This window comes from Oryctolagus cuniculus, chromosome 3, assembly GCF_051225735.1.
Source record: "Oryctolagus cuniculus isolate XC-2025 breed Fujian yellow rabbit chromosome 3, ASM5122573v1, whole genome shotgun sequence".
NCBI classification, from domain to species: domain Eukaryota; kingdom Metazoa; phylum Chordata; class Mammalia; order Lagomorpha; family Leporidae; genus Oryctolagus; species Oryctolagus cuniculus.
Genome location: NC_142869.1, coordinates 84,923,855 through 84,951,439, shown reverse-complemented (window position 1 = coordinate 84,951,439; position 27,585 = coordinate 84,923,855). Strand labels below are relative to the sequence as shown.

General features: G+C 36.9%; 1 long non-coding RNA gene across 2 annotated transcripts in view; it reads right to left on the bottom strand.

The window, feature by feature from the left end:
* Positions 1-1,168: 1,168 nt before the first annotated feature.
* Positions 1,169-27,585, bottom strand: part of LOC149127413 (uncharacterized) — a 46,499-nt gene continuing 20,082 nt past the window's right edge. The window contains exons 2-4 of one of the 2 annotated variants that reach the window (XR_016231194.1): positions 11,738-11,853; positions 3,678-3,789; positions 1,169-2,433 (exon numbers count right to left, since the gene is read on the bottom strand). This is a non-coding gene — a long non-coding RNA (uncharacterized LOC149127413). The remainder of the gene's footprint in view (positions 2,434-3,677; positions 3,790-11,737; positions 11,854-27,585) is intronic. The other variant, XR_016231193.1, reaches the window with a different exon arrangement.

The window sequence follows — 27,585 nt, the reverse complement described above, 5'->3', positions numbered from 1 at the left end:
TTTGATAATCTCTTATAGTTTGTCATACTTTTGTTACTTTTCAGAGGACTTAAAATGTGTTTTCTCTCTTTCTTTTACATAGCTGGGGTTGAACAAATGAAGATATTGGATCAATTATTTTACCAATCAATAAAGTCCAAGTTTCATTTTGGGCATATAAAGGATTGCATGCCTGTTATAAAATAAGTGGAAATATTGACTTGAAAAGTAGTTATGTGAGTCTAAATCTCTCAGAGGAGTTCAGTATGGAAGATATAACTTAGGGAGATATTGACATACAGGTATCACTTGAAGTCATGGGATCACTTATGATCACTTAGGATGTGAATATAGATAAAGAAGAAGGTCAAAGGCCAAGAACCAGGAACTTCAGAATATACAGAATGGAATGAGGACGGGAAGCTGGCAAAAAACACTAGGAAGAAATAGCCAGTGATGTTTGAGGTAAATCAGGACGTCATGGTTTAACTGAAGTCGGGAAGAGAAAGTGTTTCAAGAATGGAAAATAGCAGCTCTGTCCAATGTTCCCGAGAGACTAAGTAAATGAGACACAGAACAAGAAGAAATAATTGATTGTCCCAGTGTGGTGATGTGGAAGTCAATGACAAAATCCCTTTTAGGAAGCAATGTGATTAAAAAAAAAAAACTTAATAGATGGGGCCAGCATTATGGTGCAGTGGTTAAGCTACAGCTTGAAATGCTGGCATTCCATAAAAGAGTGATGGTTCAAGTCCCCTGACAAATTGGATGTTGTCTGACAATTTCTCTCTCTCTCTCTCTCTCTCTCTCTCTCTCCCCCCCTCTTTCTCTCTACCTCAACCCTCCGTCCCTCCATTTCAAATAAATACACAAATAAATAGATCTTTTAAGATACCTAAATGGGACAGTATGGGGACTAACAGAACAAGAAGTGGAGGCATTGAGTGATGAAAATGTTACAGTAACTTTCCATGAAAAAATAGAAAATGAGGGCAGTAGAGAAAAATTTATGATCCAAGGCAGAAATCAAATTTTTTTGTTAAACTAATCTTACAATTTGGAAGAACTTGGTAAGAAGAAATGAGTGCATGTGTGAAGTTGTCGGAAAGGCAAGATGGGAGAGAATCAGGAGTCCACAGGTTCAAGGATACTTCTTTCACTGGTTAGGAAGTAAAGCAGCAGAAATAAGTTGAGATTCATGTAGGTTGGTACAACTGGTGGTGATGAGAAGTTTTGTGTTGGTTAGATTTATTGGTCTTCATGGAGGGAAGACTTACTTCCCAAGTATTTCTTATCTCTGACAAGAAATTGTGCCTGTAGAAGAGCAATGAGAAACATAGACAGGAGAAACTCACTGGGATTATAAAAGGATTTCAATAATTTAATACTCATAGAAAGAGCATATTGCAAGTAACAGAAGTTTACTCATACAACAGATAGTCATGCTTGTGAATGTGTGTGTGTGTGTGTGTGTGTATCCAGAACCAGTAGACAGACAATTCATAATAAAGATGAACTTTGTAATGATCACAACATTGCATTTGTGAGGTTGCAAAGTTCCCTTCAAAGAAAATATTCAGAGAGCTGGCTGAACTCCATGAGGACTTTATGGAGATAACTCTTTCACTGAAACGGGAAATTATGTTAGACATTTCAATCTGTACCAAAAGTGAGCTTCTTGTATTCTGCACCTAGTTCCTTTATTCATATCTTTTTCCATCCATGTTTTTTCTTTCTTAAGCTTTGGTCTCTATTGTAGTATTATAGCATCTGAATTGTAATGAAGAATTCCAAAATATTTGTGGTAAGAGGTGAAATATATCTGAGATTGCTTTTTATGGTTGTATTTTGCAAGCATTACAGACAAAACTTGTGTCGTGATAGAATTTCTCTGACCCAAACCTGAGGAATCACACAACTGAAGTCTGCTTCCTCCTCGTTGTAGTGCTTTTGAACACTGTGCAGTGAGGTTATTGCTTAATTAATTAGAGGCAAGTGAAGAAAAAAAATTTAAACAGAATTGCAGATTAGAGTCGCCTGTTCAGGAATGACATGGACTACTTCAACAATTGAAGGGTCAGTACCTGCAAAAGTAAGGACACTGCTTACAAGCATTAGCATCCAACTAGTAACAATGTGCATGCCAGGATAATGAACTTAAAACAATAGTAATTAGCAGGCTAAGACAAAGGATTAAAATTAAAAATGAATGGTGCAGAGCTTTCCGCATGCTTGTAAAACAGCATTAAGCCAACTTAATCCATTTTAATTCATTGTGAAACCTGCAGTGCAAATGAGATGGATTCAAGGGTCAGGTTCAGCTCCTGAGAAAGTGCGATACATTCACCTGTGACAATTCTTTCTGGAATGATAAAGTAAAAGAAGTCTCTTAAGAACTCCAAGTGACTCCGTAAGGTCCCCAGAGATCAGGTGTCAAAGTTGTCTATCAGATGCCTGAAAAGAAAAAAGGGAAGCATTACTCAATGCTATTGTGAGACAGTTGTCATTGACTGATCAGGCCTTTGAAGCACGCTTTCACAGTCAATGAAACCACCTGAATAGATGAAAGCCAGACAGCTTCTGACAAACAAGAGTCTATGGAATATTCATTGTGCATCTGGGAGGGAAAGATTAATGTATTAGAAATTAAAATGGGACCAGAATGTATGATCTTGCTCTAACACTTGGCCAGACCTGTGTCACCCACTGCTGGTGCCTGAAGTCGACAGACAATTCTGCCAAGGTAACTGAGGATCATTAAGCATCCTCCTATTGTGCATGGTGAATAATAAAACTTTCCCCCTATTCTTTGCCTGGAGCTGACAATGAATAATTCTGGGGCTATTTGCAATGTTAACAGCACCTATCTTGCCCATCCATTCCTTTATGATAAGGATGGAAATATGCATTTCAACAGTCTGTACAGATACTGATTCACAGGCATTTCAAAGGACACCTGTCACTCAAATGAAGGACCTGTCAGTCTCCAATGTACTACGGTGCCAAGAAAATGGCCAAAAAGATTATCTGTATTTTATTTCTCCCATTTTTTCAGATTAAAACACTGTTACATTTGCCCTAGACTGACAAGTGATTTACACTGGCAACTGTAATGTGTTTAAGACTAGAAAGAAAGCTATTCTCTTAGGCGGGCATATTCTTCCAAGGTTTACAACTGTATCAAATATACTATCTGAAATGTGATCTAGATCATGCAGAATGTCATTACGTTGGATATTAGAAGCATCTAATCTGTTTGCTGACATAAAGGTGACAGTGATAGAGCTGTATTTTTGATGTCAGTATCAGTGTAAATTTACTTTTAGGAAATTACCAGTCAACTCAAGTCCTTATGGTGTGACCAACTTATATGGGCATTTTCATTAAAATTATGTGTTAGCAACTGAAGGTTTTTCTTCATCAATATATCATTGAAGGTGAGGAGCAGCCCTTATAATCAGTAGAAATTCATGTCACATATTCCCAAGGTTAAAACACAATATACTAAAGAGAGTCTTAATGCTTTGTTCTGGACAAAAATGATTAACGCTTTATAGATCTTCTGAGATCTTTGAAATTCTAGTCCCCTGAACAAATTCCATAATTCTCATTAGCATCTCAGTTGTTTTAATGTAAAAAAATTCTACCTCTTTAATTACAGAAGCTTATTAATAAAATTAAATCATTAATTAATGTACTTCAGAGATCCACCTTCCTCACTTCTGCTGAATGTCATGGTAGTTCCTCTTCTTATCAAGGTGGCCTGGGTCTTCCCTCCTTTGCCTGAGAATGTTGGCTTCATGATACTTCCTGTTGAGAAAAAGGCAATTATTGGAAGATGCTTTAATGGTGCTCATGTACAAAGAAGGCTTGTGTTTGGTCTGTTGAGTGCTGGAATGTGTTCTCTGTCTTCTGGCTGGTGAGTGATCCCTCAGTTCATTTCTGTAATGTGGTTATTTTAAATGACAGTCTATTTTTTTAAAAAAGTTATAAGTCCATGATATATAAGAGAATATAATTTAAAGAATGCACTGTTCTGTCAAGAAATTGATCCAAATCTCCATGGCACAAAGGAGTACTTTGAAGCAAACTGGAAACAACTTTATTTCCTTGGGATAGATGATAGATAGATAAATAGATAGACAGATAGATCGATTGATTAATCTTGAAAAGAAGCTAAATGCAGTATTTTTTAAAAAAAGATTTATTTACTTATTTAAAGAGTTACAGAGACAGGAAGCGGGAGAGATAGAGAGAGAGAAAGATCTGCCATTTGCTGGTTCTCTCCCCATATGGCTGCAATGGCAAGGCTGGGGGCCAGGCCAAAGCCGGGAGCCTAGAACTCCATCCAGATCTCCCATGTGAGTGGCAGGGGCCCAACCACTTGAACCATGTTCTTCTGCTTTCCCAGGAGCATTAGCAAGGAGGTGGATTGGAAGTGGAGGAGCTGGGACTTGACTTGGTGCCCATATAGGATGCCAGCATTGTAAGTGAACTACTTTAACCTGCTTCACCATAACACTAGTCACTAAATATGAACTTTTAATTTGAGGCTCTCAAACCCATACAACTCTTATAAAATAGAAAAAAATCATTAAAAATCATTGACAGAGATATATACATTTTTAAAAAGATTTACTTTATTTATTTGAAAGACAGAGTTACAGAGAGAGGTAGAGACAGAGAGAGAGGTCCTCCATTCTCTGGCCCACTCCCTAGATGGCCGCAACAGCCAGAGCTGTGTCGATCCGATGCCAGGAGCCAGGAGATTCTTCTGGGTTTCCCACGTGGGTGCAGGTGTCCAAGGACTTGGGCCATCTTCCACTGCTAACCCAGGCCATAGCAGAGAGCTGGATCGGAAGAGGATCAGCGGGGACTAGAACCAGAGCCCATATGGGATGCTGGTGCTTCAGGCCAGGGCTTTAACCCGCTGCGCCACAAAGCCGGCCCCAGGGATATAATACATTTAAAATTATCATAGCAAAACATTCTCACATGAAGTTCTGTTAAAATGAAAGTAGATGAGGCAAAGAGAGAAAATAGGAATTATCTTGGGTAGAGAATATAAAGGATTACTTTTAATTAGATTCACAGTCCCTTCATCTGCAAGCATTTACATGAGGATTCCATAAACTAATTCTTTTCTTTCTTGATGGTAAATTCATTATAACTAAAGTTTACAATACAGACATTGTAAGTATTTTTCCAAAGGCATTTTACAAAAAAGAAAGATTTGTGTTGCCTCTAAATATTGACCAGACATTTGAAATGGCTTCTTCAGCATTCTACCTGTAATACATTACAAAGCAAATGTGTTAAATCCCATGAAACTATCAAGGTTCTTAGTTGCTTTGTAGGGCACTAAAATATATGTTACCACATGATATTCTCTAAAAATACCAGTTTTGGGTAGTTTCTCTACACACTGGTCTTCTACTCCAACTAAACATATATGTATTTTAATTTAAATATTTCAATACCAAAAGTTGATTTCCTCTTTCCCATTAACTAATACAAAATTAATATACTCTTTAAGTTTTTACAACACTTCTTTGAGATGCCTTTATTACTCCATTTGATAGACATGGAAATAGTCTAAGATCTTACAGTTAGCAATTAGTATAATCAGATTTAAACTCAATCACTTTGACTCAAGAATCCATGATCTAAGCCATGGTTCCAGACTTATTAGTGAGAGATATATTTTCCTAATATTAACTTAAAATCAGTGGGTAACCAAATCACTAAGATGCGTAAACATTTATTGTACTTTTGACTATAACATTCTTGAGAAAAGAAATAATTGTCTTGCAACATTTAATCGCATAACACATATATTATCTAACTGGGCTCTTAATAAAGCTAGGCCAATTTAATAATGTCAAGTAAAGTGTATATTAAAATAATAATAAAAGAATAAAAAACACTTATTTTCTCAATCCTATGTATTACTATGTAACTCTCACTCATTATATTCTGGGTTTTCTCCAGCAATATCTATTTTCATTAATTCCAGTAGAGAACTAACCAAAAAAAAGGAATGTTGACATTGTAATTGCAGTGTTTAATTAATGCTGCACAATCAGCATTACAATTCACTTCTACTTGGATGTAAAACAACCAAATACTATTTCAGATAAAGAAAATAGTGCAAAACAGTATATCTGAGATTTTCAGTATGAGAAACAAAGTCTGTCTGGACCAAAGCATGGTGACTTTACCCCTCTAACAATCTACCTATTTATGAACTTCTATTTTATCAATATGAAAATTGATTGCTTTTTTAAATCAATACCCATTAACTTTCATATATAAAAATATATTATGTATTCCACTACTGAGACACTAACTAGGATGCTACTTGCAGCTAAATGGAATAAATTAACTCTGTATAAGATAATAAATGACTGCATTTGAAATGAAAAATATGGCACCAAAATGAGAGAGTTTTCTGAACCAAAATTAAAATGTTAAATAGATATTAGCATTTTTATGTTCATTGCAGCAGTATTCGCAATGACCAAGATGTGCAAGCAACTCAGATCTGGTGTTTCCCCTAGTGGTAAAGATGCCTGCAGCCTGCATTGAGTCCCTGGGTTCGGTTACTGCTTCTGGCTTCTGACTCCAGTGTCTTGCTAACGTAGAACCTAGGAGGCACTGTTGGTGGCACATGTAACAGAATTGTGTCTTGTAAATGGGGGACCAGATTGAGTTCCCAGCTCCTGCTTTCAGCCGCAGTCCAGACCCTGCTGTTGCAGGAATTTGGAGAGTGAACCCATGCATGAGAGGTCTCACACTCTCTTTCTTTCTCTGTCTGTGTCCCTGTCTTTCCCTCTGTCTCTCTGCTCTCAAAGAAATACAATTTTTAAAACAGCAAATGAACAGTAACTAACAAGATGAATGTATAAAAAGTGTGAAAACTCCATCCAATTCTCTCATGTGGGTGACAGGGGCCCAAGCATTGGGGCCATCTTTGGTTGCTTTCCTAGGCACACTAGCAAGGAGCTAGATTGGAAATGGAGCAGCTAGGACACTGGTGCTCTGGTGTGGGATGCTGGTGCTAGAACTAGAAGTTTAACGCACTGCACCATAACATTGACCACCATCACTTACATTCTATGGGGAACAGATTAGCAGAGAAGGGAGTGTTATCTATTGCATTTCCATTGCTCAGATGATTACATCTGTGCCTACCCCCGGTTCAAGTCCAGTACCATGAAAATGTAACCCAACTAAATATTGGCATTCTATTAAGAAAATTAAAGAGCATCTTAAGTAAATATAAGTGGTAATATAAAACTGAGAGTTAAAACAATCTATTTTATTATTTAGTTCAAAATGCCCATTTTTTCTATAGATCTACTTGTGTCTCAAAACTACTCATGGATTCGAATACTCAAAAGTCATGCTGAGGTTCTTGTCTCTTTCCCTTGTTGTACTCTTTTGCTCTGAAATATTAACATTTAATCCTGTTTATCTTTGTCATTGATGTTTTCAGCATTAATGATTTCCAACTGATAGAACATCCTATCCACTAGAGTATATTTCTAAAATCCCCACCTTTTTCAGTGACTGGAGAACAACAAGCAGGCTGACAACAAAAGATGCCTAAGTACATGCAGAATACATAGCAGAATGACAGATATCCTTTGTCAAGTGAAATTAGGTTTCGCAAAATTTCACCCTGATGGTTTAGGGAGAAAAATAAATCATAATTTTTAACAAAAGAACTTGGAAGAGTCTGCTTTTTGCACTGCCTTTCTCTGCAGGTTGTGGGTTTGTCTTCAATATCATCTGGAGATATCAAGTATCTTGCAAATATAAAAATAATTCCTCTGAAGAATTTCCCTTTTTTCTTCCAATTCTTAATTTCATGGAAAGATTCCCTTGAAGTCATTTCCTTTAACATAATGCAAACTAGAATTGATTAAGAAACATTATAAAAGCATTACATATGTGGATAAAGTGTAACTCAAATTTAAGAGATTGTTGTATTTTTTTCTCTCTAAAGAAACTGAATGTTTATTTGAAAGCTAAATTTTTTTCTAGAATAATAATAATGTTTCAACTGAAATACAGGTAGAAATGAGCAGCTTAAATGAGAGATTTACTATGTTGATTTGATGACTCAAAAATCTGCATAATGAAAATATTGATTGTTTTATGTCAAGGTTGTAAAAATAGGCAACTTTCAGCCTTCTGTGTGGCCAACTTAAAATAGTTAAGTAGAGTCATTCTGTTAGTCAACTTTTAGTTGCTTTAAACAAAATACCCAAGCAAAGCTACTTATTACAGAAGAAGGTTTATTTTGGCTCACAAGTTTTGGAGTCCACAGTCCAAGATCAGGCAGCTCCATTATTCTGGTGATGGTTGAGGGTGGCAGAATGTATGTGTAGGAGAAGCCCCTGGTGAGCCAGGACAGAGGGAGACAGCACGCATGCTCAGCCTATACAACCAATCCTCTCATGATAAATATTTTTTAAGGGGAAGTACTCAATTATATAAAGACTTCTCACTAAGCCTACTTATGAGACAACATAGTAAGATCAAGCTTTCACTTTCAATCATCAACAATTAACATAAAACCTTGGGTTTAAACATCTGAATGAGTTGGAGGGCCATGTCATGTTTAAACTGGAGCCATTGTGTATTTGAAAGCAAAAATAGCAAAGCATTTGCAATTGGTATGTACAAATGTAGAGAATACTCAGTTTCTATGATTGTGCATCATGAACCAGGTCTGTCCTAGCCCTAATGTATCTTCATTCCCTATGACATCTTAAGCACTATAGGGTAGGCACTGTGACCTTCCCATTACTCTTTGCTAGAGCCTAGCCATATGCCTGGAACCTGGTAAATGCTCAAAAGTCATGAATAAATGAATAAATGAAAGAGTAAGTGTGTTGATGAATGAAATAGGAAGGGGGTAACAGTAAATAAACAATGGTTATGCTGCTCCATTTCCCTGTGAAACTCTCTAACCTCTCTTGGCTCTAGGAATCCTTTGTTATTCATGCAAGTTTCTGGCCCTACTCCAGACCTAATGAATAAAATCTTCAGGGGTTCATATTCAGACAGAAAATTTTTATTTTCAATCAACAAAATGACTTTTACTGAGTTTAGGGATACTTCACACACTGATTTGACTACTAACTCCTAAAATTCTTTTAAGATAAACTAATTGACTGATTATTCCTTGTAATAAATCTGTTTTATCTGGTCAGTCAGGAATTTTGTTAGAACAGGCAGCATACCCCAATCCTACAACTGGGTATTAAGAAAAACAAAAATAGTATCTAAACTGACTTGGTGAACTGGTTACCAGGACAACTTCTTGGGTTGGATGCTTGTGACATTAGTTTATAGAATTCTTCTACTAACATTTTAATTTTAATTCACACTTGAATCAAGCAAAGCAAAGAGTACTTAATAGCAACACAATATATTCTCATAAACCTGTGCTGTATGAAGCCTCTCTCCACCTTTGTATCAATGTCTAAGACTTAATGAATTTGTGGGATGGAAGTTTTCTGCTTACGTTACAGGCAAAGCCATCTATGTCAACCCAGAAAGTTTGAATATACCAGCAGTGAAATAATGTCTTTCATGCCTATATGAAAAGTTTTTTTTTTTTAAACTTTACTGTGAAGCATCTTGGCAAATCAAATTTGAAAGAACTCTTTTTCAGTAAGTTTCTTGCTCAAGTTGTAGATAAGAAACCAAACTGTATTTTCAAACCCAGGAATATGGGGACTGGCATTTGGTGCAGTGGTTAAGATGCTGCTTGGAAAAAAATTGATGCTGGTCAGGACTCCTGCATTCCATATGAAAGCGCCTGGCCTGGGGTGGAGTCCTTGCCTTCTGATTCCACCTTCATGTGCATATGCCCCCCTGGGAGGCAGCAGGTGATGGCTCAAGTTCTTGGGACTCTCACTCACATGGGAAACCTACATTGGGCATTATAGATGTTTGGGGAATGAACTTGTAGATAAAAGATTCTCTCTGTGCCCTATCTGTATCTCTGTCTCTCTTCTCTTTCTGTTTCCGTGCCTTTCAAATTGTTAAAAATATGTAAATTTTGGCTGGCACTGTGGCTCACTTGGTTAATCCTCCACCTGTGGCACCGGCATCCCATATGGGTGCCGGATTCTAGTCTCGGTTGCTCCTTTTCCAGTCCAGCTCTCTGCTGTGGCCGGGAAGGCAGTGGAGGATGGCCCAAGTGCTTGGGCCCCTGCACCCACATGGGAGACCAGGAGGAAGCACCTGGCTGCTGGCTTTGGATAGGCACAGTTCTGTCTCCCTCTCTCTCACTGTCTAACTCTGTCAAACAAATAAAAAAAAATGTAAATCATAATTAACAAGATAGCTTAGAAGCAGGAAGAAAACTTAGCATCAGCAGGTCATGCTATTAAAAATGTATAAGAACTATGTAGATGGGTTATTATAAGAATTCACAACATCCGGTATTTTGATATTGATTATTCAGTTGTCAGCAGCACTGAGAGGATGTACTATATGCAGAAGGTATACCCTGAGATATTATAGCACTTATAATGGTGTTCATAAATGACTCGAAACCTGAATTATTCAGCAATTTCATAATATGCATAACTGGTAAGAATGCTTAGTAATATTTTGTCTAAGTGACAGAAATACAAAGCCATCAGCCTCACTTCAAGAACTGGTGCTTTGAAAATAAACTATACTGAAATCTGGAGCATGGGAGCATAAGTGTCTGGAAAAGTTTCAGTGTATCTATTTAGAGATTGTAAAATATCTCCAGAACTGTTAACATTGAAAGGGAAATCAAAAGTGTAACTTCAAATTATTTAGAAAAAAATTATAAAATGTAATTGTTAACGCCAAAACTTTAGCTGCAGAGACATTTTCTCCTTTAAGCTTTCATTTTCAGGTAAGAATTTTAAAGGACAAACCAATTGATCTAATGATGAACTGAAAAATGAAAGCCACCTTCAAATTCCTGACCCAATGAAATTATGAATACTAATAAATGATTATCATGGTTTTAAGCCATTATATCTTGAGGTAATATGTTGTATAGCATTAGGTAATTCAGCAAAATTGCAAATAATGTATGCATTAGGACATGTATGTGCTTAGAAGAATATATATGCTAGAAAAATATAAATGAAAAGACTAGTGATTTTTTTTCATTTTAGCATTATTGGTTTCTTTTGTGTTTTCCTTTATATTTTTCTGCAATATGCTGATAAAGTAATAAAGAGATATGTCACATTATTTGCTTTTATCAGGAGCTGTCCAATGCTATTTTTTAAATCCACAAAACAAACATAAAAAATCATAATAAATGTGTCCCAATTGCATGTGACATGACTGATTACTCCTGGACTATGACTGGCTGCTCTCAGACCCTCAGTTTGTTTGGATGGGTTATGACTTTTATATTGCTTGCTAAACTCTTTAAGTGAATATAAATTTATGTAATAATAGTGACAAAAATAATTGTTTAGCTTCAGGAATTTTCACTAAATGATCATACCTAAACAAGATAATTCCCAAAAGTTCTGCAAAATGTATCTTATGAAAATACTATGTATGAGTTTCAATTTTTTGGACCAATGTAAACATATGTTTTAATCTCATTTTTCTCTTAACTTTTAAAATTAATTAATTCACTAGTTAATTAAGTGATCTATTTGAGAAGTAGAGTGACAGTCAACCAGAGAAACAGAAAGAGTGAGAAAAATTGTGTTCTGCCATGAGCAGGTTTACTCACCAAATGTCTACAACAGTGAGGACTGGGCCAGTCCAAAGCCCGGAGGCCGAAACACAACTTAGGTCTCCCAAATGTCTGACAGGGACCCAAATGGTGGTGTCATCTCTTACTGCTTCCTGTAGTACATAAAAGCAAAAAGCTAGAATTAGAATTGTAGCCAGAACTCAAACCCAGGCTTTCTGATATGTGATATGGACGTCTCAAAATGCGTCTTATCTGGCATACAAATACTATCTTTACTTTTCCACGAACTTTAAAATACTCTCATATAAACAGCATGCACAACGAAGAGAACATTGCTAATAACGCTGAAGAACCTATCACACTTGTTACCTGTCCCTATTACCCAGAAATAAAGAACAGCTATTCCATATGTAATAACCACTCTTTAATTTTGCCATCTCATTTATTTGCACAAAAGTTTTTATTATATATGTTTATTTTTAATATCCATAGGATTTTTAAAAATATAATCACTTTTCCACTTCAGATATGCATAATTTCTAGCTTTGTTCTTTTTTTCTGATCAGTTATACTGTGTATTTATCAATTTTGATATCATATTCAAAGAATAGGCTGTATTAAGTTCCTGGAGTTGCCATTATAAAGTATCACAAACTGAGTTGCTTAAAACAACAAAATTTAAGATCTTATATTTCTGGAGGCTGTAAGTACAAATCAAGGTGGTGGCTGGGCTGTACTCCCTCAGAAACCTGTTGGAGCAACTCCTTTCTTGATTCTGCTAGCCCACATGCTGACTGTTAACTTTAGTGCTCTGTGTCCTATAGATGCATCTTTCCAGTCTCCGCTTCTGTCATCACATGGCCATCTTCCCCCCTGTTCACATCATCTCTTATGGGGACCCTTTGTATACTGAATTAAGGGCCCACTCTACTCCAGGATTGCTTCATCTTGACCAATCACATCTGCAATGCATTTATTGTCAATTATGCATGCATTCTGAGGTATTGGAGTTGAGGAAAACATCATATATTTTTGGTCAACTAAACTTATCCCATCACATTAAGTTCTGGCTTTGTTGTTTTACTTTGTCTGTGATTTCCAAATCATAAATTTCTGCACTTGTATTTATTGCCTCATGCCTAATTTTTTTGAGCTTTATTTTCTGATCTTGTTTCTTCTTGAGATACGCATTAGAACATTGAATTTCAATCTCCCTTCTTACTTAATATTAAAGGGGATTTTTTGCTCTCTTGTTTTTAAAATTTAATGTGATTTTAAAATTTTAATTAGCTTTTAACAGACTCAGTATGGTTTACAGATAAAATTTTAAGAACATAAAGATAGGCCCTTTCTTATTCCTTCTCTCCCTCTTTTTCTCCTTTCCACTCTCCTTTCTTCTCATTTTGTTTTTTTCAGTATTTAAGATAACATTTTTAATTTATATTACAGTAAAACATTTAATATTTCATTATATAATAAGTAAAAAGCAAAAAGACCCTGCTTTAGTGGAAATATAGACAGTGGTTATAAACAATAATTGAATGGAAAAATGACCATTTCACTGATATTTAGTAAATTTTAAAGTAATCACAGATCATTAAAACTATAGTAGTATAACATTTCTAACCACTGTTTTGGCAAAGGTATCAAGCACAGTTTCACCAATCCATATTTGCAGCAATATTGATGCACACAGGTATTTCTTTTCCTTCCTTCCTTCCTTCCTTCCTTCCTTCCTTCCTTCCTTCCTTCCTTCCTTCCTTCCTTCCTTCCTTCCTTCCTTCTTTTTCAAATTTATATCCCAGGGCCTCTACTGTGGCGTAGTGAGTAAAGCCACCGCCTGCAGTGCCAGCATCCCATATGGGCGCAGGTTCGAGTCCTGGCTGCTCCTCTTCTGATCCAGCTCTCTGCTATGACCTGGGAAAGCAGTGGAAGATGGCCCAATTTCCTGGGCACATGCACCCGGAAGAAGCTCCTGGGTCCTGGCTTCAGATCTGCACAGCTCCACAGTTGTGGCCACCTGGAGAGTGAATCAGTGGATGGAAGACCTCTCTCTCTCTCTGTGTCTCTCTCTTTTTGCTTTTCTGTAACTCTCCCTTTCTAATAAATAAATAAAACTTTAAAAAAACTTTATTTCCCACATATAAAGGAGACCATGTGGAATTTGTCCTTCTGTGTCAGGCTTATTTCAGTCAACATAATGTCCTCCGGTTACATTCATTTTGCTGCAAATGGTAGAATTTCATTTTTTTAATAGTTGAATAATATTCCACTGTGTATATATGCCATATTTTCTTTATCCATTCATTTGATGATGGACACATCCATTGTTTCCAGGTTTTGGCTATTGTGAACAGTGCCGCTATAAACATGGAGGTGCAGGTAATTCTTTGATACAATGTGTTCAAGTCTTTTGGGTATATACTCAGCAATGAGACTGCTAGATCATATGGCAAGTCTATTTCTAGGTTTTTAGGCAGTCTGCACACTTTTCCACAGTGGCTGCACTAATTTACATTCGTAGAAATAGTGTATAAATGTCCCCTTCTGTCCATATCCTCCTCAGCATTTGTCACCCTCAGGATTTTGGGTTTTAGCCATTCTGACAGGGATGAGGTGATATCTCACTGTGGTTTTGATTTGCATTTCCCTGATGAGTAGTGATATTGAGTGTTTTTTTCATGTATGTTTTGGCCATTTGTATTTCTTCTTCTGAGAACTATCTATTGAGGTCCTTTGCCAATTTCTTCACTGGATTGATTATTTGTCTCTTGTTGAGTTTTTTTTTTTTTAAGTTGCTGATATGTTCATGATATTAATCCTTCATCAGAGGGGTAGCATGCAGATATTTTTTCCCATTCTGTTGGATGTCTCTTCACTCTATTGCTTGTTTCCTTTGCTGTGCCCCATTTGTTTAGCCCCATGTGTTTAATTTTGCTTTTGTTGCCTTTGCTTTGGGGTTCTTGTCTAAGAAGTCGTTCCCTACACCATTATCTTTGAGTGTTTCCCCTACATTCTCTTCTAACAACTACAGTTTCAGGTCTTAAATTTAGGATTTTGATCTATCCTGAATTGATTTTTGTATTTGTGAGAGGTATGGATCTAATTTAATTCTTCTATATATATCAAACTGGTTTTGCCGTACATTTTTATTTATTTATTTGAGAGGTAGAGTTACAGACAGGGAGAGGGAGAGATAGAGAGAAAGGTCTTTCTTCTGTTGGTTTTCTTCTTCAATGTATTAATATGATTTATGATGCTTATTGATTTGCGAACGTTAAGCCTCCCTTGCTTTTCTGTGATAAATCCCACTTGTATGTGATGTATGATGCTCTAGATGTGGTTTTGGATAAAATTTGCTGGTATTTTGTTGAGAATTTTTGCATCTATGTTCACGAAGGACATAGGTCTGTAGTGTGTGTGTGTGTGTGTGTGTGTGATGTCTTTGGTTTTGGTATCAAAGAGATGCTGGCATCATAAAAAGAGTTTGACAGAGTACCATATATTCAGTATTTTAGAATAATTTTAAAATTATTGGAGTTACTGCCTCTTTGGATGTTTTGTATGGTTCAGCAGTAAAACCATTAGGTCTTGGATTTTTCCTTGATGGAAGACTTTTGATTACTGCTTCAATCTCATTGCTTGTTATGGGTCTGTTTATATTGTCTATATCTTCTTGATTTGATCTTGGTAGGTTATATGAATCTAGGAAGTTATCCATTTCATAGAGGTTTTGATTTAAGGCTTTTAAATCAATACTGTGTAAGTTTTAGTACAACTTATTTGTGTCTATCAATTCAATATACATAATTTTTATTCAAATAGAATATAAAATGATGCTGACTTATTTTACTGTTTAATTTTTGTTTGATCACAAATGCAAAATATTTTATGTAAATATGACTCATCCAGCATCAAGCCTTACTAGTAATTGGAAATGGATACAAGATAGTTATAGCAAATGTCATAAATAGCCAGAAGACCCCAAGTCCATTAAACACAGTTCTTTGGAACACCTTTTTCAAAACAGTATATAGTGTAGAATCTAAATGACAAGTATTAACTCCATGTGCTCAATTAGTTAATTGAGGTGGCTTAGTTTTGAGATCTCTTAGCTTTTTTTATCTTGCTGTTCACATAACCAGAAAAAATATATGAATAATTTTTACTCTCCAGAGTAGCAGCAGTTCACAAATCCAAAAATTTCAGGCTTATTGCTATTTCATGTATTTTCTGTTGCTTATGTTTCTTGGATTGATAAAAACACATAAAAATGTTCAGAAAAATCATCATTTATAGTCTAAATAATAAGTTCTGTCAGTCAAGAAATATAAATGCAGGTGCCGCGGCTCAATAGGCTAATCCTCTGCCTGCATCACTGGCACACTGGGTTCTAGTACCAGTCGGGGTGCCAGATTCTGTCCCGGTTGCCCCTCTTCCAGTCCAGCTCTCTGCTGTGGCCGGGGAGTGTAGTGGAGGATGGCCCAAGTCCTTGGGCCCTGAACCTGCATGGGAGACCAGGAGAATCACCTGGCTCCTGGCTTCAGACCAGTGCAGTGCGCCGGCTGCAGCATGCTGGCTGCAGCGGCCATTGGAGGGTGAACCAACGGACAAGGAAGACCTTTCTCTCTATCTCTCTCTCTCTCACTGTCCACTCTGCCTGTCAAAAATAAATAAATAAAAAGAAATATAAATGAGTAGGCTTTCAGTCTAGAGGTTTGAACTCTCACTTCCCATATCAGAGTGCTTAGCCTGTTATCTATCATTGGCTCCTGACTCCAGCTTCCCGCTAGTGTAGATTCTGAGAAGCAGGAGGAATGGCTTAAGTGACCGGGTCCTTGCCACCCACGTGGAAGAACTGGATTGAGTTTGCAGATCCTGACTTTGGCCCTAACTCAGCCCCAACCATTACAGATATTTAGAAGTGAACGAGTAGTGATCTCTCTTCCTCTCTGTCTACTTGCTTTTCAAACAAATAAATAAACAAATGGAATTAGAGAATCACTGGTCAAATTTAGCCCCTAGTTTCCTGAAGTTATTGAACTTTTGCTTATGGACCAGGATATGGCCAATTTGTGTAACTATTCTCTGTACTCTTAAATGTATATTCTGTCATGACTGTGTTCAGAGCTATAGCTATATAAATAGGTTAAATATTCTGGAGATGTTGCCTAGATTTTCTATAGCTCTACTAATTATTTTTCTGCTTGTCCCATCTGGTATTAGCAGCAATGTGGTAAAATATTCCTTTATGTTTATATATTTGTCTACTTCAAATATCAATTCTGATATTTTCACTGTGTTAATTTTGAAGCTTATTAGAAATATAAAAAGTTAAGACTGTTTGAGCTTACTTGATTACTTACCTTTTATTATGTTAAAAGTCTCTGTGTTGGGCCAGCATTGTGGCATAACAGGCAAAGCCACCTCCTGCAATGCCAGCATCCATATAGGTGCTGTTATAGCAATCTGGGGAGTGAAGAAGCAGGTGACAAATTCTCCTTCTCTCTCTCTCTCTTTCTCTCTTTGTATCTCTGACTTCCAAATAAATAAATAAATCTTTTTAAAAATGTTTATATTTCTAATGATGCTTATTTTCAGCTTCTCTGTGTCCTTGAATTTAAGGGACATTAGTTGTGGGTTATGTTTTATTGTTTTAATCTATATTAAAAACTCCCCCCTCTTTTTTTTATTTGACAGGTAGAGTTATAGACAGTGAGAGAGAGAGACAGAAAGGACTTCCTTCCGTTGGGTCACTCCCCAAATGGCCGCTATGGCCAGCACTGTGCCGATCTGAAGCCAGAAGTCAGGTGCTCATTCTGGTCTCCTATGCAGGTGCAGGGGCCCAAGCACTTGGGCCATCTTCCACTGCCTTCCCTGGACACAGCAGAGAGCTGGACTGGAAAAGGAGCAACCGGGACTAGAACCCGGCACCTATATGTGATGCTTGTGCCGCAAGATGGAGGATTAACCAAGTGAGCCATGGTGCTGGCCCCTGAAAACTCCCCCTTTTTGAATATTTAGATTCAGTATGTTTAATATAATTAATCATTTTTGGAGTTTACACATGTTATTTAGTTATCATTTTTAAAATGTATTGCGTCGCTTCTTCAAAAGGGGCTTTTTCCCATGTCTTTTCTTCTATCTGGCATGTTCACTCTCCTTTTCCTACATTAATTTAAATAATTATTACTAATGCTTCAGTCTTGTTTCTCAAGATCCTGCCTGGGTCCATGTCTAGGTATGATTCCTTTTTATAGTCATTCTCATGCTTCTTCTTCTTCTGTTTTTACTTCTGGATCACAACTTGATAATGGTAGGATAATTTTTTCTTATAAGTAAATATTTACATCATTAATGAACTAGTATGCAGGTTCTTTAACCAACCCTTCTTTCTTCACAAAGGTGAAACAGATTAAAACAATACTTAAAGAAATGATCGGGTTGGCACCGGGTCGGCACCGTGGCTCACTTGGCGAATCCTCTGCCTGAGGTGCAAGCATCCCATATAGGCACTGGTTCTAGTTTCGGTCACTCCTCCTCCAGTCCAGCTCTCTGCTTGGCCCAGGAGGGCAGTGGAGGATGGCCTAAGTGCTTGGGCCCCTGCACCAGCATGGGAGACCAGGAAGAAGCACCTGGCTCCTGGCTTTGGATCAGAACAGTGCTGGCCATAGTGGCCATTTGAGGAGTGAACCAATGGAAGGAAGACCTTTCTCTCTGTGTCTCTCTCACTGTCTATAACTGTACCTGTCAAATAAATAAAAAAAGATCAATACATATCTGTTATATAGAAGAAAATCATCTCATTGAGCGACCTTTATAGTTTTAAATCTAACTTGTCCTATCTTTGACCATGTCTGTCCCCCTTCTTAAGGGCTTATGGGATGATTTGTAGCTTCCTATACTAGTGGACCCTTCCCATATAAGAGCATATTTCCTGAGACAATCCCATTTCTTGTACACCCACAAGATGGGAGAATTTGACTGACCAAGTGCTGGTTTATTTCAAACATTTTCCAGATTATTTGATGCAAATTCCTTTCCAACAATATTCTATTGTCACTTTTAAATGAACTCGGCAAAGTTAAGGGCTGTGACTCATGAATGTTCACTTTCTTCCTGGATTAAGTAGGCAGTAAGAGGCAAAAATGTCTGATGACTCAAAGTTTCTATGCGTGTATTCAAGTTCTTTCTTCCCTTTTGTGAAATCACTCTTAGCGTAAGTGGAAGAAATAGTTATGTGTTACATGTCCTTCCTGTCATTCCTGTGCAATAAGTACACTCTTCAGGCCTTTGTCCTTCAGCTATATTCCAGCCTTGCAAGGTTTGATCCATTCATTTATTAAAGAAAAATATTATTTCTCTCTGTACATTTCTTTAAGAAATGTTTATAACAAACCATTCAAACTAAACAGAGAAATACCAAGGAAATTTGAAGAATGTGGTGGATAATCCTATATGACAAATTACCTGGGAGCTTGAACTGTTCTTGAGATGATTGCTTGTAGTAGGTAAATTATAATTTGCTGAGTGTCTATGGCAACTCAGGGAATAGCTTAGCCTTATGTAAACAACAATAGACAGCTTGCTTTGCTCGCTAGAAGAAGCAGATTAAGGGAATACATTTTCCTTTCTCTTCATGTCACCAAGGAGAAAATTTTGCTATCTAGCTTTCCAATAAAGCTTTTCTGCTTTTGGTTCCATGCAAATAATCAGTAATACTTTAAATCATGTAACTTCCATTTTAATTTTTTTTACTATCTGCTATAGATTGGAGGTTTATGTTCCCCCAAATTAATAGGTTAAAGTCTTAACCCCATTAAAATGGTATCACAAAATGAGGTCATCTGGAGCTGCTCAAGTCCTGAGGGTGGAGCCACATGTATTAATTTAATATCTTTTTAATAAAGACCTAGAGAACTCTTTGTTTCTTCTAACATGTGAGGAGTAAGAAAACAACAGTCTGTGACCCAGAAAGTGGTTCCTCACAGGATATGTCAGTGTTTTGACCTTGGACCTCCCAGTCCCTAGAAGAGTGAGAAATAAACTTCTGTAGTGTATCTGGTATTCTTTCATAGCAATGCAAAGAGATTTAAGACATCTCTATATACCAACAATTCAGATGGGTTGAAACGTGAAGTGCACATTGTATTTCCAGGTAGAAAGGTGACCTTCTACCATTTGTGTGATATTAAAATTACTTTGCTTTTAATAAATATTGTCACAAACAAAGTTTAAAATCTTAATTGCAGAATACAAAATATGCCCCAAAGGATAACTCAGGTATATACTTGACTAAAGCATAAGTGAAGAAATTGAAAAACATTAGTATATGTCACCTTGAAATTTATAGACTTAAAAACTTAATTATAAAAGAGGAAAATCATGCCATATCTTTTTAGCAATAAAAAATTTTCTTAATTTGTGTCAAGAAAATTCATTTTTAGATTAAGGTTTTCAGTTACCTATATTCTCATTGTTAGAGAACTAAGGATATTTTTGAAGAAATCTCTTCATTTGTTATCATTTTTTCTTAAAAATTTTTATCAAATAGAGCTAGCAGTCTAACTTTTGGAGATAAATATCCAATTAATGCCCCATAAACACTGATTCTTCACTTTTTCTTCTGTTAATACCACAGGGCTTTTACTGGGTTATTCTCCCTTAACATGCTGTTAATCCATGCAGATGCATTTATTTTCCACTAAATCAGCCTTTTCGTCTTTGTCTTTCGTGTGTTAGTCATTGCCCTCTAATGTTATGCTCCACGCCTAGTGGGTGACATACTACCACAACCATCTGCCTAGGTGCAGTTGGAATTCTGAATCACCTGACCGCAAGTTGAACATAAAGAATGAGTATAAAGCAGGTAAAAATAGACTATGACATTTAAGAAAAAATGTAACAGAATCTTGGGGATCAGGAAAATTTGTTGGCAAAAAGAAATTCAAACAGACACTGGGCATCACAATTTCTGGAATCTATATGACTTCTCCATATCCAAAATAGTTATAGCCTACTTCCCCCTGCCACAATCTTATTGAAATATTTTTGTGAGCCAGGCTTCTCAGACCTTCCAAATTTCGGTAGAATCTGCAATAAGAAAATCAATGGTACACTTCCCACGTATTGCTCAAGCCAACATTGGATTGCACTTATTAACTATCAATCGTAACTTTGTTCTTAGGATAACAAGTCCTGACGTTAACACACAGAAGAGTTTTTTTTCTCATCATCACAAAACTCTCCATTTCCATTATTAGAATAATTATAATGATTTTGATTTTTACATAAATATAAGGAAGAGAGATAGAGAAAATCGTTGTTTTATTCTGATCATGACAGAACAACTCTAATAGATTGCTCTCCCATTGTAACCAACTGGGAAAACAGACTATACAAAACAGTTGTTTCCAGAAATTACAAACAGGCAGCACAAGTATATACTGAGACAAGGAGAATATGTGAGATGAGCCCAACAATAATCTTCATGTTGCACCTGGAAATATTTTCCAAATCAAAATGCAGGGAAGGGAACCTGAGCAGAGCATAGTAATATATCAGAATTAAGAAAACAATTTATGAGTTTGAGGAATATGAGACAACTAGAATTTGTGGGGCAGAGTATCAAAAAAGCTCGTGTTACACAGAATAAAAAGCCCCATAAGTTTGCACCAGGCTGCTTTTTGGTTTTCATGGATTTATAGGGTAGAACTCTATAAGGAGATAAGCAGGAAACATCTGTCAGGAAAGAATCACTAATACAGAGGCCTGCATGCCATCAAATATTACGAGACGCGAGAAAACAGAAAATTTAACCCATAACCAGAGAAAATCAGCCAGTATAAAGAAAACTAGAAAAGATAGAGATGATGCAATTAGAAGATACCAGCTTTGAAACAGCTAATGTAGATTTCTTAAAGGATTTAACAGAAAGTCTGAATACAATAAGATTAATAAATACTGAAATGAAAATAATAAAAATATTTAATATCAGTGTAGGAAAATCCATTGAGAAATAAAGATTTAGAGAATGAATAGACATAACAAAGTAAAAAATAAAAAATGGACATGGCTGAGTAAGACAAACAAAAATAACAAATCTTCAGGTGGTTGTGAGAAAATGTCTATTAGGCTAATATGTATAATTGGAGTTCATGAAAAGAAGATAAAAATAGAAGACATTAAGGCCATATTTTTGTTGACAAACTCAACAAAACTCAAGCTGGGTAAACAAAAAAATACCAACATGTATCACAATACCAATAACTAAAAGGTAAAGAGGACATCTTGAAGGTAAGCAGAGTAAAAGTAAATATGACAAGAAAAGAAACATTGGAATGGCCACTAGCTTCTCATCAGAAATAGTGAATACCCCAAACACCTATTAGGCAACACCTAATAGCTGAAATAAAAAACTGTCAAGGAAAAATGAAATATCCAACAATAATACTCTTCAAAATTATGACATTTAATTTAGGTTGAGAGGCATATATACACATACATATTTTTATTTGTATATATACATCATTTTGAAAGGGTTTAAAGGAGAGTATTAATATATTTATAAACAAATGCATGCATTAATAGTTATGTAATATCATATGCACATGCACACACATACGTCATGTATACTAAGAGAGAAAATGCATTATGAAACAAATATTGAGAAATTATATTATTTGTGGATTTGGTGTCAAGTATATAGATAGGGTTCTTTTTTTTTTTTTCTTTTTTGACTGGCAGAGTTAGACAGTGAGAGAGAGAGAGAGAAAGGTCTTCCTTCTGTTGGTTCACCCCCCAAATGGCTGCTACCGCCAGCTCTCTGCAGCTGATGCACTGCACTGATCTGAAGCCAGGAGCCAGGTGCTTCCTCCTGGTCTCCCATGCGGGTGCAGGACCCAAGCACTTGGGCCATCCTCCACTGCCTTCCCGGGCCACAGCAGAGAGCTGGACTTGAAGAGGATTAACTGGGACAGAATCCATTGCCCCAACCAGGACTAGAACCTGAGGTGCAGTGCTATAGGAGGAGGATTAGCCTAGTGAGCTACGGTGCTGGATTTTATTTATACCATTTTTGAAATTTTTGATAAGTTCAAAGTTGTTTCAAAACCAAAGTTAAGAAATGGAGGGGCCAGTGCTGTGGCTCACTTGGTTAATCTTCCACCTGCGGCGCTGGCATCCCATATGAGCACCGGGATTTAGTCCTTGTTGGGGCGCCGGATTCTGTCCTGGTCGCGGTGCTGGATTCTGTCCCGGTTGCTCCTCTTCCAGTCCAGCTCTCTGCAGTGGCCCGGGAGTGTAGTGGAGGATGGCCCAAGTGCTTGGGCGCCTGCACCCATGTGGGAGACCTGGAAGAAGCTCCTGGTTCCTGGCTTTGGTTCAGCGTAGCTCCAACCGTAGAGGTCATTTGGGGGTGAACCAACAGAAGGAAGACCTTTCTCTCTGTCTCTCCTCTCTCACTGTCTAACTCTGTCAAAAAAAAAAAAAAAAAAAAAAGAAAGAAAGAAAGAAAGAAAGAAAGAAAAGAAATGGAGACAAAGACAAATTTCAGCAAAACAAAAGCTTAATGAATCTTAGCTATTACAGATTTACTGCATGGAATGGTAGATACTTCTATGGGCTGAACGGAAATTATACAGAGGGCAACTTGGATATACACAAAAAATGAAGCAAATCATAAACAGCAATGATGAAATGAATAACAGCTGAACAATTCAGAAGTCCATGACACAAAATCACAAATCTCTGAAAAGGTCAATGAAGTTTGTAAATTTCTAGTTAATTTGAAAAATAAAAAACAGAAAAGGCAAACATTACCAATATCAGGAATTGAAGGTGGGAGACTACTACACAGTCTGCTAACTCTTAAAAGATGATACAATAAAAACCTTTGCCAATAAATTCAATAACTTGTATGAAATTGACAGATTCTATGACATCAGAAATTATGAAAACCAATGAGATGAAACGAAGATCCACATATCCTTATATGCCTTATATTAAGAAATTAAATCCATAGCCTAAAATTTCTACCAAGAAATCTCTTTTAACTAAGAAACCCAGATGGATTAATTAGTTTTCAACATTTGAAAAAGAAAAATAAATTTCTTTCAGAAAACAGGAAATGTGAATATTTCCAAGCAATTTTTAAGGGCAGGGCCATCACAAGATACAAGAAAACACAAAAGCCTGCTGATATTCCTAGTATTCATGGTACAAAATACTTCTGAAGAATATTTTAAGAACTGAACAATGGAATGTATAAAAAGAATTTGTGACAAGATCAAGTAGAATCTTTTTAAGAGTATAAGATTGTTTTTAACATATGGACACCGGTTGGAGGCCAGGCTGCTTCACTTCCAATCCAGCTCTCTACTATGGCCTGGGAAAGGAAGATGGCCCAAGGTCTTGGGCCCCTGCATCTGCATGGGAGACCTGGAGGAAGCTCCTGGGCTCTTGGCTTCAGATAGGTGCAGCTTCGGCCATTGCGGCCAATTTGGGAGTGAACCATTGGAGGGAAGACCTTTCTCTCTCTCTCTCTCTTTCTCCCTCTGCTTCTCCTCTGTGTAACTTTGACTTTCAAAAAAATAAATAAATAAATACATCTTATTTAAAAAATCAAACAATGAAATTCAACATATTAGCAAAATTTAATAAAAAAGTAACTTAAAGTATCGTAATACTTGAAGAAAAAATATTTTATGAAATTCAGTCATATTCATTATAAGCATTCTCAGCAATTGAGGAATAGAAGGGAGGTTTTTCTTAATAGTAAAGTACATATGTGAAATATCCACAGCTAAACACTGTCCAAGGAAAGATTCAAAATTAGGATGAAACAAAAATATCAGCTTTTGCCAAATCTATTGAATATATTACTGGAATTCATAGTCCCAGTAGAATAAGGCAGAAAATATAAAGTATGTTGATTGAAAGAAAAAGTCTTAATTTCCGTCAATCAAGCATATTTATAGAATATCCTAAGTTGTCTACATAAAGCTACTGGAATGAAAAGTTTATTACACTTGTAGAATTAAGAGTCAAACTACAAAAAAATAAGTCTATATACAATGCAGCATTAAAAGAAAATTAGAGACCAATATCCCTGATGAACATAGATACAAAAATCCTCAATGAAATTCTGGCCAATAGAATGCAACAACACATCAGAAAGATCATCCACCCAGACCAAGTGGGATTTATCCCTGGTATTCAGGGATGGTTCAATGTTTGCAAAACAATCACCATGATACACCACATTAACAAACTGCAGAAAAAAACCATATGATTATCTCAATAGATGCAAAGAAAGCATTCGACAAAATACAACAACCTTTCATGATGAAAACTCTAAGCAAATTGGGTATAGAAGGAACATTCCTCAATACAATCAAAGCAATTTACGAAAAACCCATGGCCAGCATCCTATTGAATGGGGAAATGTTGGAAGCATTTCCACTGAGATCTGGTACCAGACAGGGATACCCACTCTCACCACTGCTATTCAATATAGTTCTGGAAGTTTTAGCCAGAGCCATTAGGTAAGAAAAAGAAATTAAAGGGATACAAATTGAGAAGGAAGAAGTCAAACTATCCCTCTTTGCAGATGATATGATTCTATATTTAGGGGATCCAAAAAACTCTACTAAGAGACTTTGGGCCAGCGCCACGGCTCACTAGGCTAATCCTCCACCTTGTGGCGCTGGCACACCAGGTTCTAGTCCCGGTCAGGGTGCCGGATTCTGTCCCGGTTGCCCCTCCTCCAGGCCAGCTCTCTGCTGTGGCCAGGGAGTGCAGTGGAGGATGGCCTAAGTCCTTGGGCCCTGCACCCCATGGGAGACCGGGATAAGTACCTGGCTCCTTAGGATCGGATCAGTGCGGTGCGCTGGCCACAGTGTGCCAGCTGCGGCAGCCATTGGAGGGTGAACCAACGGCAAAGGAAGACCTTGCTCTCTCACTCTCTCTCTCTCACTGTCCACTGTGCCTGTCCAAAAAAAAAAAAAAAAAAAAAGAGAGAGAGAGAGAGAGAGAGACTATTGGAACTCATAGAAGAGTTTGGCAAAGTAGCAGGATATAAAATCAAAGCACAAAAATCCACAGCCTTGGTATACACAAGCAATGCCACAGCTGAGAAAGAACTTCTAAGATCAATCCCATTCACAATAGCCACAAAACAATCAAATACCTTGGAATAAACTTAACCAAAGATGTAAAAGTTCTCTACGATGAGAATTACAAAATCCTAAAGAAAGAAATAGAAGAGGATACCAAAAAATGGAGAAATCTTCCATGCTCATGGATTGGAAGAATCAACATCATCAAAATGTCCATTCTTGCAAAAGCAATTTATATATTCAATTCGATACCAATCAAAACACCAGACATTCTTCTCAGATCTGGAAAAAATGATGCTGAAATTCATATGGAGACACAGGAGACCTTGAATAGCTACATCAATCTTGTACAACAAAAACAAAGCCGGAGGCATCACATACCAGATTTCAGGTCATACTACAGGGCAGTTGTAATCAAAACAGCATGGTACTGGTACAGAAACAGATGGATAGACTAATGGAACAGAACAGAAACACCAGAAATCAATCCAAACATCTACAGCTAGCTTATATTTGATCAAGGATCTAAAACCAATTCCTAGAGTAAGTTCAGTCTGTTCAAGAAATGGTGCTGGGAAAACTGGATTTCCACATGTGGAAGCATGAAGAAAGACCCCTACCTTGCATCTTAACACAAAAATCTACTCAACATGGCTTAAAGATCTAAATGTATGACTTGACACCATCAAATTATCAGAGAACATTGGAAAAACCCTGCAAGATATAGGTACAGGCAAAGACTTCTTGGAAAAGACCCTGGAGGCGCAGGTAGTCAAAGCCAAAATTAATAACTAGGATTGCAGCAAATTGAGAAGCTTATATATGGCAAAAGAAACAGGAAAGTGAAGAAGCAACCGACAGAATGGGAAAAAAATATTTGCAAACTATGCAACAGATAAAGTGTTAATAACCAAAATGTACAAAGAGATCAATAAACTCCACAACAACAAAACAAGCAACCCACTTAAGAGATGGTCCAAGGACCTCAATAGACATTTTTCAAAAGAGGAAAACCAAATGGCCAACAGACACATGAAAAAATGTTCAGGATCACTAGCAATCAAGGAAATGCAAATCAAAACCACAATGAGGTTTCACCTCACCCCGGTTAGAATAGCTCACATACATAAATCTACCTACAACAGATGCTGGTGAGCATGTGGGGGAAAAGGGACACTAACCCACTGTTGGTGGGAATGCAAACTGGTAAAACCACTATGGAAGTCAATCTGGAGATTCCTCAGAAACCCAAATATAACCCTAACATACAACCCAGCCATCCCACTCCTTGGAATTTACCCAAAGGAAATTAAATTGGCAAACAAAAAAGCTGTCTGCACCTTAATGTTTATTGCAGCTCAATTCACAGTAGCTAAGACCTGGAATCAACCTAAATGCCCATCAACAGTAGACTGAATAAAGAAGTTATGGGACATGTATGCTATAGAATGTTACAGAGCAGTAAAAAACAATGAAATTTGGTCATTTGCAACAAAATGGAGGAATTTGGAAAACATCATGCTGAGTGAAATAAAAGCCAGTCCCAAAGGAACAAATATGATACGTTCTCCCTGATCGGTGACAACTTACTGAGCACCAAAAAGGAAACCTGTTGAAGTGAAATGGACACTATGAGAAACAGTGACTTGATCAGCCCTTGCCCTGACTGTTGATGGACAACTTAATACTTTATCCCTTTTAGTATTTTTTTGTTCTACTTAATACTATTGGTTGAACTCTGTAATTAACACACAATTATTCTTAAGT